At 48.1% G+C, this 12,947-nt stretch overlaps 1 protein-coding gene across 1 annotated transcript in view; it reads right to left on the bottom strand.

The window, feature by feature from the left end:
• The window catches only part of LOC138493376 (neurofilament heavy polypeptide-like), a 578,692-nt gene that overhangs the window by 137,441 nt on the left and 428,304 nt on the right, over positions 1-12,947 (bottom strand). The gene's annotated exons all lie outside the window — the stretch shown is intronic.

Genomic DNA, 12,947 nt, shown 5'->3' with positions numbered 1-12,947 from the left:
GGGGAAGGGAATTAGGGGAGTTGTTGGAGAGGGGGAACAAGAGAGGTTGGGATTTCGCTCCTCACAGGGGGGAGGCAGAGGGGATTACAGGAAATGGGATGGAGGGCTCAGTTAGGGGAATTCGGGGTGTTGAGGGTTACGATTTTGGTGGTTTGCCCATGGAACGGTCGATATTTGGAGCCTCAAGCAGAAATTGATAAATTCTGGAACAACTGTAGGATTCTCAGGGTGTACACAGGAAGAGACTGAGCCTCATGACAAGTTTGCCGGTCCGGGAACAAGGGTACCAGTAACCTCACTGGCACCCTTATTTCTGGACCGGCAAACTACGTGTTTGCCTCCCAGAACCGGGCGCAGCGGGCACGGTAGGCAAACCTGTCACAGAAACACCAGCAACGCTAGCAACGGTGCCAGTGTTTCTGTGTCCCCACTCCCATAGAGTCCTACTGGACTCTATGGAAATGGAGATTAACAAATTTACCGGCGCCTAACTTCCCGGCCACTGAACTCGTAATGAGCCGGTGGCACTGGGAAGTCAGGCGCTGGTACATTTTTACCGGTCCGGCATAGCACCGGCAGGGTTACCGCCAGACCCATAATGAGGCCCCTTGTCTCTTACGTCGTATTGGCTTATATGTTACCAGCCCCAGTGGTAGGCTTGTTGAACGCTAGGGGAGTCAATTCACCAACAAAAATATCTCTCCTAGCTCGGGAATTCTCTTATGCTAAGCTGGACCTGCTCTTCCTACAGGAAACACATTGGGTGAGGGGGAAGGATGGGGGGTGGGATAGGGGTGGTCTATCAAGAATCGTTCACGTCAAAAAAGAGGGGTTGCAATTGTCATGTCTAACACCCTGGGGTTTAAGGTGGATGCCACCCTTAGGGACCCGGAGGGCCGCTACCTGTTTGTTAGAGGTGATATCCAGGAACCCTGCTAACACTAGGACTGGTGCACTGCCCAAACGAAGGTCAGATATCCTTTTGGGAGAAAGTTAGGGGTAAGCTGCAACGCTTTATGGGAGGCACTCTCATGGTGGGAGGATATTTCAATATGGTTGTGGACCCCTCCAAAGATAGGAGGAGGGTGGTGGCGCAGAGACCCCCCTCTCCCGCTAGACAAAGTTACATCACAAAATGTTCATAGGATTAACTTAGACCTGGGTTTGTTGGATTTTCTGACACCACCCGACCTCCAGCGAACTCCCCTTGACGTACAATTCGAGAGTTCACTAATCCTTTTCAAGGATCGACTACATCCTAGTTGACAGCTCTATAGCTGGTCACTTGAGGGTTTCCCGAGTGGACCCGGTACCATGGTACCATGGTCTGATCACGATCTAGTGTGCGTAACAATGGGAGAGGGCTGGGGATTCCGGCATAGATGGAGGTAACAGTTTAATGACTCCCTCCTGAAAGATAAGGGGATAACCTGCACAGTGCTCATTGACATATTAGAATACTTCGAAATAAATGACAACGGGAGGTGGGTCCCCAAACCCTGTGGGATGCATTTAGGCCACAGTTTGCAGTGTTTTAATACAGATAGGGTCCCAAAAGAAGAGGGAGGGGAAGAAACAGGAATATTTCCTTTAGGGGAAAATTGCAGAGCTCCAACCTGGACAAGTCCTGGGAGGTTCCATCTTCATAGACTAGGCGAAGACACTAGAGAGCTATAAAGCCCAACTAAAAGACCTGCTGTTGAGCAAGACTGAGAAGAATTTACAGTTGCTAAAACAAAATTATTATGACAAGGGAGACAAGGTAAAATTATTGGCCTGCAAAATGAGGGAAACCCAGAAAAGTAAGATGGTTAGGGCTGTGAGGACCGCCGGAGGGACAACGCACTATGATACTGCGGATATAGGGACAGCCTTTAAACAATATTATGAACTGTTATATAGGTCTGAATTTGACAGAGATGAATCTCAGATAGTGGATTTCTTGGCACAGCTACCCACAACCGGGATTAGCTAGGGATACTGCCTCTGAGCTGGAAGCCCCAGTGACGGAGGAGGAAGTTGCCCAGGCAATCAAGGCAATGAAAGGGGGCACAACACCAGAGGAAGAGGGGCTCTCGGTTACATTTTTAAAGACATACCGATCTACTCTGGACCCATATCTGGTGAGAGTTTTTAAAGCAGTTCTGGAGGGGGGATCCTCCCGGAGTCAATGATGTGGGCCATTATAGTGGTAATCCCTAAAAGAGGGTAAAGACCCGATACAGTGTTCATCATACTGACCAATCTCCTTACTCAATACGGATGTGAAAATCCTGGCAAAAGTGTTGGGGAAGATGCTGGAGGGGGTCATACCTACCCTGGTCCACAGTTACCAGGTTGGCTTCATTATAGGGCACCAGGGATCAGACAACATCCGGAAGACAATCCACTTAATGCACTATGCGCGAGAGACAGACATGGATGCGTGCCTCCCTTCGCTAGACTCGGAGAAGGCTTTTGATAGGGTGGAGTGTAAGTACATTGCTATCCTCCTAGAAAAAATGGGAATAGGTGAAAACATACGGAAATGGGTGTGTGCTTTATATAGGGCACCATGCGCACAGGTCCAGGTCAACAGGGAACTGTCAGCTCCTTTCCATCTGACTAGAGGCACAAGACAGCGGTGCCCTTTGTCCCCTTTATTGCACGTGCTCATAATGGAACCCATGGCAATAGCAATAAGAAAACACCAGGGAATACAGGGAATTCTGAGATGGGAAGTTGAGTATGAGCTTTCCCTATTTGTGGATGACATACTGGCATACCTTGTAGATGCACCCTCCTCGCTCCCAGTTGTATTCTCTCTTATCAATACCTTTGGGGCCTTCTCTGGCCTACGTATTAATAAGTCTAAATGGGTACCGATGCCACTCCGTGCAATTCAACCAGCCCTAGAGCAAAGGAACTGCATGTTTTTAAAATTTTTAAACATGGTGATAGCGCATCTGACCTTAGTAAATGACCATAAGCAGAAACATGCAACGTTGTAAGACGGTACATTATACATAGACATGTTGAATTCAATAATGCTCACGTAGTGGTGACCTCGCAGCATTTGCGTTCAAGGTACAAACGGAAGTCCCCCCAAATGTCTCTTGGACGACATCCAGGCGTCTGAAGATTTATGTATATCTCCTCCATGTCATTATCCCATGTCATGTCTTGGATCCAGTTTTCCAATGTGGAATCCTCCTTTCACGTCCAGCGCACATAAATAGCTCCTTTAGCAAGTACAAGCCCTACATTGAGGAACTTATGCTTCCGGGGGTTAAGTCTTTCTGTGTAGCCCAGCACGCAGTTAATTGGTGACCATATTAAATGGTGGCCTGTTATTTCGTCAAGAGCGTGACAGACTGCTTCCCAGTATTCAGCTAGTACTGGACAGCTCCACAGCATATGTATCATATCTGCAAACGGGCCGTTGCATCTAGGACATTGCAATCTAGTGTGGTATACAATTTATTAAGCCCGTCAGGTGTGTAGTACGTCCTAGGACTTTGAAGTGAATCGGTCTGTACCTGGAGTTCAGTGAAACCTGTTTCGTTAACCTGTATATCTGTCACCAGTGTGTATCTGAAATAGTGGCACCAAAGTCCATTTCCCACTTGCCCGTAACATTGACTGCCTCTAATGTTCAAGCAGTTTGTGCAATTTTATATAGTAGCGATACAGATCTCTTGCCTGTGTTTTGTGACATTATGTAAGTAAGGCACGGATGCGCCTTGGGCTCCTTAGGGGACGGGGGCCCTGCCGCGGAAACGGCAAAGCAAATCCCGTAATAGTTGAGTCGTTGAAGGGGTGTGTCACCTATAATTATCTTAATCATGTCCCATGTAATAAAAGTACCTTCCTTGAACAAATCACCTAATGCACTAATTCCTGCGTCGTTCCAATGTGTTGCTAGTGTTTTATCCCGTATAGGACTCAGGGCAGTTAAGTCCCAGATAGGCAATGTTTTATCATATAGCACTGTGTTCTTGCGGTGATGTGTTAGACTCATCCAAGCCTCATGTGTAGCACCTATTGGGTAGAGTTGATGTGTGCCACGATAACTATTGCCTGAAATCACATTTAACATTGGGCCAGGAGGGGCACCGCACCTTTCCAGTCTTGCATGTGGTGGGCCTAGGTCATGCTCCAGCCGGTATGCCGCATAGGATGCCTGTGCTGCAAAGTAATACAATTCGAAATCAGGAGCTGATAAGCCCACAGCTTTGTACTGCTGAGCGAGGCATTGCCATTTCGCTCTAACCTGACCGTTCCACATAAATGTAGGGAATAGTTTGGCTAGGTCAGCAAAGAACGATCTCCCTGGCCATAGGCAAATCTTACAGAAAAGATATAAGAATCTAGGTAAAATTACCATTTTCACCAATGCGACCCACCCTGCTAATGATATGGGGAGGTGCTTCCAATTTGCCAATTCCGTTGCAACTTTAGTTACTTGTGCACCATAGTTAAGAGCTCTAGAGAGCGAGGAGGAACATGCCACCTCAACCCCCAGGTATATATGCTCAAATCAAAGATATTTCTAGGTTCTTGCGTAACGTCTGTTCATGGCAATATTTCTGACTGACGGAATATCTACCAAATTTGCGCACCCTTGTCAGTATTTTCTGCATGTGACGTTCAGGGTCCCTGACATATAACATAATATCGTCTGCATGTAGCAATAGAAGTTCAGACCGACCATTAATCTGAATTCCGGAATTATCGAAACGAGCTTGGCGCAAGTCTGCCAGTGGTTAATGACCAGGGCAAAAAGCAACGGTGAGAGGGGCATCCCTGTCTGGTGCCCCCCCTCTAACCGTATAACACTGGAATGTACGCTGTTGGTATGTACTCTAGCATAAGGATTGGAGTACAGAGTTCTAATCCATTTGATACAGTTGGGTCCAGTTGGGTCCAAAGCCATAATTATCCAGAACTCTAAATTGCAAAGTTCAATGCACTGTGTTTAATGCTTTCTGCATATCCAATGAGATCGCAATCCCTCAACAGTCCTGAGGTACTTGTGAGATGATATTGTACATCCGACATGAATTTAAAGCCGTCAACCTCCCTGGTACGAAGCCAGTCTGGTCCTCATGCACCGTACATGACATTAGAGGGGTCAGCCGCAAAGCAAGAATTTTTGCAAATATTTTAGCATCAGTATTCACTAGTGACAAAGGCCTGTATGACCCGCATTCATTTGAATCTTTACCTGATTTAAGTAGTAAAATGATTATAGCTTTGCGCATTGACTCCGGCACGGTCCCTGTTTCCAGGGATTCCAACCAGACCTGCATTAGGTAAGGGGCTAGTTTGTGTATGAACTCTTTGGAGAACTCTGCACTCAAACCATCGGATCCCGGGACTTTCCCCTGCAGTAGATCTTTTATGGCCTTCTTAATTTCAGTTATACGAATAGGCTCTTCAAGAGCATTACACACCTCTGATGACAGGAGAGGAGTGGGGATCCTTGTCAGATACTCATCAATTGCTGCTTCTGAGGCTTCTCCTTTCATGGTATATAGTGCAGAGTAGAAATAATAGAATACCCCATTAACTCCAATGTCATGATTGGCCACAGTGCCATCAGGACGGACAATACATGGGATATTGGGGTTGACTGTATCAAATTGGACTGTACGTGCTAATAACTTCCCAGGTCTATCCGCTTCCCCGTAGCGTTGTGCCACAGCTGGCCTATCAAAGCAGCGTAATTCCCTATCCGCTATTTCACGCTGCTTGCCCAGGGCAGTCTTCATTTCAAATCTGGTGGTCGGTGACGAGTACAACATGTCCTTCTGCTGTAATTGCTTCAATGTGGCTTCCCATCTCTTAAATTCTCCCCCGATATCACGCAGGACCCAATATTCTGTGGAAATGCCAATGCCCCTTATGTAAACCTTGAACGCCTGCCAGAGTGTAGTTTGTGTGGTAACAGAGCCTTCGTTATTTTCGAAATAGTTAGCTATTTGCTCATTTTTGTGCAAGCTGAACACTGAATCTTCTAGGGTCGCTGACTTAAAGCGCCATTGCGTTCTGGAATCCGCCCACCCAGGAAACTGTAGAGCAAGTAAGATCGGAGAGTGGTCAGATAATGTTCTGGGGAGTAGCTGGATATCACAAACCCAATTCAGTACCCGGTAAGTAACTAGCCATAAGTCAATGCGTGGGTGCATATCGTGTACAGATGAATAAATGTGTAATCACGTTTCCTACTATTCAATGCTCGCCATACATCCTTAAGCCCCAGGTCCTCAGTTTGTGCGAGGATAGTGCGGGCTGCATTATTCTGTGACCTTACCGACGTGGAGGTACAGTCAAGTTGCAAGTCAAGTATGGTATTGCAATCTCCCCCGCAAATAACCAATGCCTTAGGGTATTTTACACACTCTTAAAACATATCACAGTAAAAATCTGGATCATCCACATTAGGACCGTATACATTAAGTAGCAGGACCTCATGATCCCTCAATCTGGCGTGTTCAAAAACATACCTGCCTTGTTCATCGCTTACGGCCTTATAATGTAAAAATGAGAGGGAGCGATGTATTAATATCATAACCCTGCACGCTCTGGTAGAATATGATGGATAGTATTTCTGGTTACCCCAAACCGGAGCAACACGGTGCACCTGGTGGTCTACCATATGGGTTTCCTGGAGATATACAATTTGAACCCCCAGCCTGTTGGCATATGAGACCACTTTCCGTGATTTAATCGGAGACCAGGGGCCCCATACATTCCAACTGAGCAGCTTCACAGTAGTGACATCGCTCCACCTCGCTGTCATCCTATGTCCAGGGTTGTGGTCATGCATGGCATAATGACTTCTCATATGGTCAACAATTGTAGTCTATTCACCATGTGCTTTTTATAACGTTTACACCCCAACTCAACACTCTTCCCACCCTTATAGTACCCCAAACTTTGACTATGTTTCTTCCGACCCCCAGCCCGGTAACTACCCGACCTAAACTAACAACTGAATGCACTTGCATTAAGGGGCAACTGTCTCCGCTATAAGTGGGGGACCACATAGGTGCTCAAACAAAAGCTTCTTTCTTACGTGAAAATAGCTAAAACATTATCATCAGCACATTATAACTGAATCAATACGGGCGATTATCACAACACAAATGATCAGTTCCCCACAGTGGCGCATGTCGTTGGTAATGGGATATATGTTTCGATAGACGTAGTGGCCTCCTCAGGAAACGTGAAGAAATAAGTCTTATTTTGATACTGTATACGCAGTCTAGCTGGGTAGAGCATAGTGTACATGATTCCACTCTCCCTAAGAAGCTTTTTGACTCCAGTAAAGGTGCGCCTCTTCTGTTGCAGAGCTATGGTGTAGTCCGGGAAAATACACACAACGTTAGATCCTAGCCTTAGTTGTGTTACTCATGTGCAGTCCGCAAAGCCAGGTCTCTGTTGCGGTAATTGATCAGACAGGCAATTATTGGTCTTGGGTATCCACCAGGCTTAGGCCTTGCTGCTAGTGCCCCGTGCGCATGCTCCACCATAAAGAGCGGGGACCACCCGGGGTCCCCGAGTAACTCTTTCATCAAATCTTCTATAGCTGTCTCCATGGTGCCTGTAAGCGCATCCTCAGGAACCCCAACAATCTGCACATTATTGCGCCGCGATCTCGCTTCAAGATCTTCGCACCTAGCTTTCACAGTGTCCATATCTTTGGCTAAGGTTGTTAAATTACCCTGCAGTGAGGCCTCAGCGTCCTCAATGCTGCTGATGTGGTTGGGTCGCCTTTTCATGCTGATTGCGGATGGACGTGACATTCACCGTGATTCCGTCTAATTTATCATTTATCGCTGCGTACCCTCGCTGCATTGAGTCCATTATGCCTTGTAGGTCCACAGGAGCCTCATTAGCTGCCGAGCTGCTGTCGCCTTCTCCTGCCATTTCTGTGGATTTGGCAGTTGGTTTTGTAAATTTGTCAATCGTGCCGCTCTTCTTATGCCTGGCTCCTTTTTTCATTGCGACTGTGTTAGGCAGAATCATATGCAGTACCCTTTGGGAACACCACACACAATTAAGACTACAAGTGACAGTACAAATTTACCTTTGGTACAAGCCTGTACTACACAGTAAAGTGGTAGCGATGGCTTAGCAGCCAGACTTATCTCAAGAGTAAAGTGAACAGTATCAGAAGTTACACAAAGGACAGCAATTGCTATGATTCAAACAAACACTGACTCAAGATTTCTGAGTAAAAGAATATACATTTATTTACACATTCATTTGTAAAACAGTTTACTTAAGTAAAGCAGCAGAAAATCACAATCTTAATACACTACACACCAACCAATGAATTCTGGACAAGTTAAGCTCAAAATGACTTGTGAACAAAATGGCACTAAAGCAATTTAAAAAGGGAGGGAAAGACAAGGTTATTCAAAATCAAGCAGCACCAACAAGTAAGTAGGCAGGGCAATCTAGAAAAGGTGTACTACAACTAGGATTCGAATCAATAGGCCTGGGCCAATGTTAATGGTTCAGAGTCTTTGCAGAGGATCACACAGCTCAGTGTAGTGCACGGTTAAGTCTTTGCCAAGAGCTCGAAACGCAGTTGGTCGGAAGAAAAGTTATTCAAAAGAATAGTCCAGCGGATTAAAGTTCGAGGCTACTAACTCAGCCTAAAACAGTACCAAGGTTATTATCATAGTCTGCGGTAGGGAAAAAAATGGTACATACCACTGCCACCAGCCAAATCTTAAAGAAAGGAGAACGAAATAATGTTCCATGAGAAACAGAAAAAAAGGGATAACTATTAATCCTTTCCAGTACTCTATGAAAGATAGTTTGTACTGGGTCTGTGAATTTAAAAAGACTAATAATGTCAATGGCAACTTTACATGTTCTGTGAGACAGTAGTCAGCCCCAGAAAATTGAGTTTAAAGTGGGAAGTCTGAAAAAGACAACCCTGTGTCACTGCACTAAACGTGCTGTGTGACACACAGTAAAAAGATGATGCCTATGGAGTAGGTGAGTGCTAAAATGGATTTCTGAACTCTGACCTGGAAAGGCAGAGGTTCAGAAGGCCAGCCTAGTTTCTTGGAATAGGGTATCCTCTGGACAAGCCAGACCAATCAGGGTAGCTATGGCAGGCGGTCAAGACTAAGGAGATCATTCGGAGGTTGGAGGTAAGGGAAACATGATGCCGGTAAAGTATTACCGGCATCGCTTACCACTCCGGGCTATTCCGACCTGAGACCCGCTATTAGCGGCACCGTTAAAAACGGTGCCGCTAATAGCGGCATGGGCACAGGCACGCAGCCCATCATACCGGCAATACCGGCATGCCGCTAATGGGAGGAAATCACAAGACAGACGGACAAGCAAATACCTGCATCATGAAGGCGCTAATAGAGGATACCGGCATCTCAAACCAACCGTAAAATGCTATGTGCAGTGTTCCCAACTGCCACAGATGCACACAATCAGCACAGGTGGAGGCAATGGAGTCTGGGCCAGTACAAGAGGAGCACACCCACACACCACACCCCTTCCCACACGAAGATGTTACCAATAGTAGTAGCAATACTGGAGCTGGAGGACATGCTTGCATTGCAACACCAGCAATAACAACAGCAACAGCAGGCACCACAGAGGAGACGCAGGAGGAGAAGGAGGGTGAGACAGGCCCAGCATGCCCCACCAGTACAGCCAGCAGCACCACGCATGCAGACCCCAATCCCTCGCATCACAGCCAGTCCTTTCAACCTAACCCCGCAGCAGATCCCCACCCTATACCGTCTGGACCGGGACACCATCACCACCATCGTGGACATGATACACGTCGACATTGTCAGCCTCATTGAAATACGCACCGCCATGCCCCCTCTACTGAAGGTGGTGTCGGTGCTCCACTTCCTTGCCACAGGCACCTACCAGCACACAGTGGGGCATATGCATGGCATATCACAACCCTTATTTTCTCGCATTCTGAACCAAGTGATGGATGCCCTCCTCAAGCACACAAGGGACTACATATCCCTACCACCTACTCCCCAGGAGATTCCTGACACCAAAGTTGGCTTCCATGCACTGGCAGGCATGACAAATTGTATAGGTGCGCCCGACTGCACCCACATGGAGTTGGTGGTCCTGCATGCCATGGAGGTGGTGTTCCGCAGCCGCAAGCAATACCACTCCATCAATGTGCAGATGGTATATGACCCCAGCAAGATCATAACCCATTGTTGTGCCCGATATCCCAGATCAGTTCATGACTCTATAGTGCTGCGAAACTCCACGCTACATGGAGCGACATGCTGGACGACGTGTCTGGCCACTTGGTAAGTTGCATGACATGCATATGGCACTGATTCGGGGGGAGAGATGCACACACCACCATGATGTCAATGTTGATGTCACAGCATAATGTGCACATCACTAAACACAGTGCCCCAAAGCATCCCAAACAAAACATGACATCCAAATCCCATAAGAGAGTAGTAAGGTTGACACCTATCACAATATGACAAACAGGAAACCCCCCCACATCCCACTAAACGTGCACCCCTCATCAGCGGACCTCACCTTCCGTAACACCATCCAGCAACATGCAGTGAATATGCACTAAGTTGCTGTCTCCAGAAAATCACCACACAGGACAAGCATCCATGGGAGTGCATTGAACCAAACCAGCAAGGGAATCCACTGTCTGTCACAAGGCCGCCACAACCACAGGAATACAGCATGTCACCATGGCAAAAATCAGCACTGAATGCCTAACATTGCAGAGCCTACTGCCAACGCTCCAAGTCAGCAATTCCTATTGAAGACAACACATCACAAATTAGAGATGAACACAGCTGTATCCGTACACGATGCATGTGCATCAAGACGGCAGTGTACACCGTGTATCATCTTGAAGATGCAACCCACACCATTAGTCCATGGCACAGGACACAATGAGGGCTTGAAAATAGCGTGCATACAACCAGGGAACCAAGCTGCACCTCACTGAGGAGGCCCAACAAGGCCGAAACATGTCTGGGGTTGCTTGTGTTTCCGTGCAGAGGGGACCTGTCCTAGCAGTTCGGGCTGGGCTGCTACCATTGGTGGCAGTACCTGACTGATTTGCATATGGCTGGTCCCCTTTTGCAATGGCGCAGACGGGCTAAAATACGGTGGTGTGGAAGGTTGCCCAGATTCATGCAAAACCTTCCACCCATCACTTTTGTACTTACAGTTTGTCTCACTATGTGAGAGAGGGTATGCCCATACGTGGGTCCCTTGCTCGCTGCGCTATAGGGAACCAAGCTGCACCTCACTGACAAGGCACAACAAGGCCAAAACATGTCTGGGGTTGCTTGTGTTTCCGTGCAGAGGGGACCTGGCCTAGCAGTGGTGGCAGTAGCTGACTGATTTGCATATGGCTGGTCCCCTTTTGCAATGGCGCAGACGGGCTAAAAAAACGGTGGTGTGGAAGGTTGCCCAGAGCAATGCCAGTCGTTCAGATTCATGCAAAACCTTCCACCCATCACTTTTGTGCTTACAACCAGGGACATGTGCATGTGACCAATGATAACCTGCAGGCATGTGTGACTAGTACAGCTGTCCATCATGATTAGACTGACATATACCTTTTTTTGCCTCCCATGCAGGTGACAGTGGCTTTCCCTTAAAGCCGTGGCTCCTCACCCCAGTCCGTAACTCACAGAACAGGCACAAGGAGGACTACAATCATTCCCACACCCATATCCGTATGGTCATTGAGCAGACCTTTGGCCTGTTGAAGGCACGATTCCACTGCCTCAGCCGGTCGGGTGGGGCACTCCTCTACAGGCATGAGAAGGTGGCCAAGATCATCATGGCATGTGTAATGCTGCATAATATGTGTATCCGACGGAACGTGCCCCTGCCCCCTGACACTGAACTGCTACCACCTGGTGATGATGAAGGGGATGAAGAAGATGTGGCTGCGCATCATCGCGGTGCCGATGCACAGGAGGGACGTTATGTGCGTCAGTCAGTGATAGCACAATATTTCTGACACACTTGGCTGCAGAGGGTGACATGATAGTTTGACAGAGGGCACTGGGTGTGGGAGTACATGTACACGATGCACTGTATATGAATAAATGACCCATGCACAATGATGAATGTCCACTCAAGATGGTTTTTTTCACACAACGGGTATATTGAATTTTACAATGAAGAAGAAAGTGCACCAACCCCCCACCATCCTCACCCCCCTCCACCTCCCCCCAAAACCCCCCAACACACCCTCACCCCCCTCGCCCTTCCCCCAAAACTCCCCAACACACCCTCACCCCCTCTCCCTCCCCCCAAAACTCCCTCACCCCCCTCGCACTCCCCCCAAAACTCCCAAAGACATGTCCAAACAAGTATCCATTTCCATCATCAGGCTTGCCAGTCTACTTCCTGCCATTCTCTGCACCTGGTGGCGGCATGTCCAGGCAGTGCAGGGTGTACACCAACCTGCGCAGTGGGCTGGTCTGGGTTGAGCTGGAGGAGGATGGTGTGGCCGCCTGCTCCATCTGGGGTGCTGGACGTTCAGCCTCCATAGCACTGAGGACCTGGCGCAGGGCGGGTACCTCCCCGCACAGCCTACGGTTATTGTCTGCGCAAAGATCTTGCCCAGGGAGGCGGTGTTGTCGGCAATTATCTTGCCCCGAGAGGCTGTGTTTTCATGCCACTCAAGCCTTGATTGGGCATTGTCATCCACAAATTGATGCACAAGGCCAATCAGCTCCTCATGCCGCCGTGGCCCCGCCGGTGCACTTGTGGAGGTGGATGGTGCTTGGGTGTCATGTTCGGCTTCAATGGGCTCCACTATGGGACTCATGGCCCCTTGATTATACTCCCCCCCCCCCCAGACTGCTCCGGGGTGGTGGCGTGGTCAGACTCTAAGGTTGTGATCTGGGGGGACGGTGCTGGACTTGGTGGGCGTGGAGGTTCAGAGG

Source organism: Ambystoma mexicanum, chromosome 10, assembly GCF_040938575.1.
Source record: "Ambystoma mexicanum isolate Mex_15411 chromosome 10, UKY_AmexF1_1, whole genome shotgun sequence".
Classification (NCBI taxonomy): domain Eukaryota; kingdom Metazoa; phylum Chordata; class Amphibia; order Caudata; family Ambystomatidae; genus Ambystoma; species Ambystoma mexicanum.
Note: the sequence above shows the minus strand (reverse complement) of the source record. Positions and strands in the feature narration are given on the sequence as shown.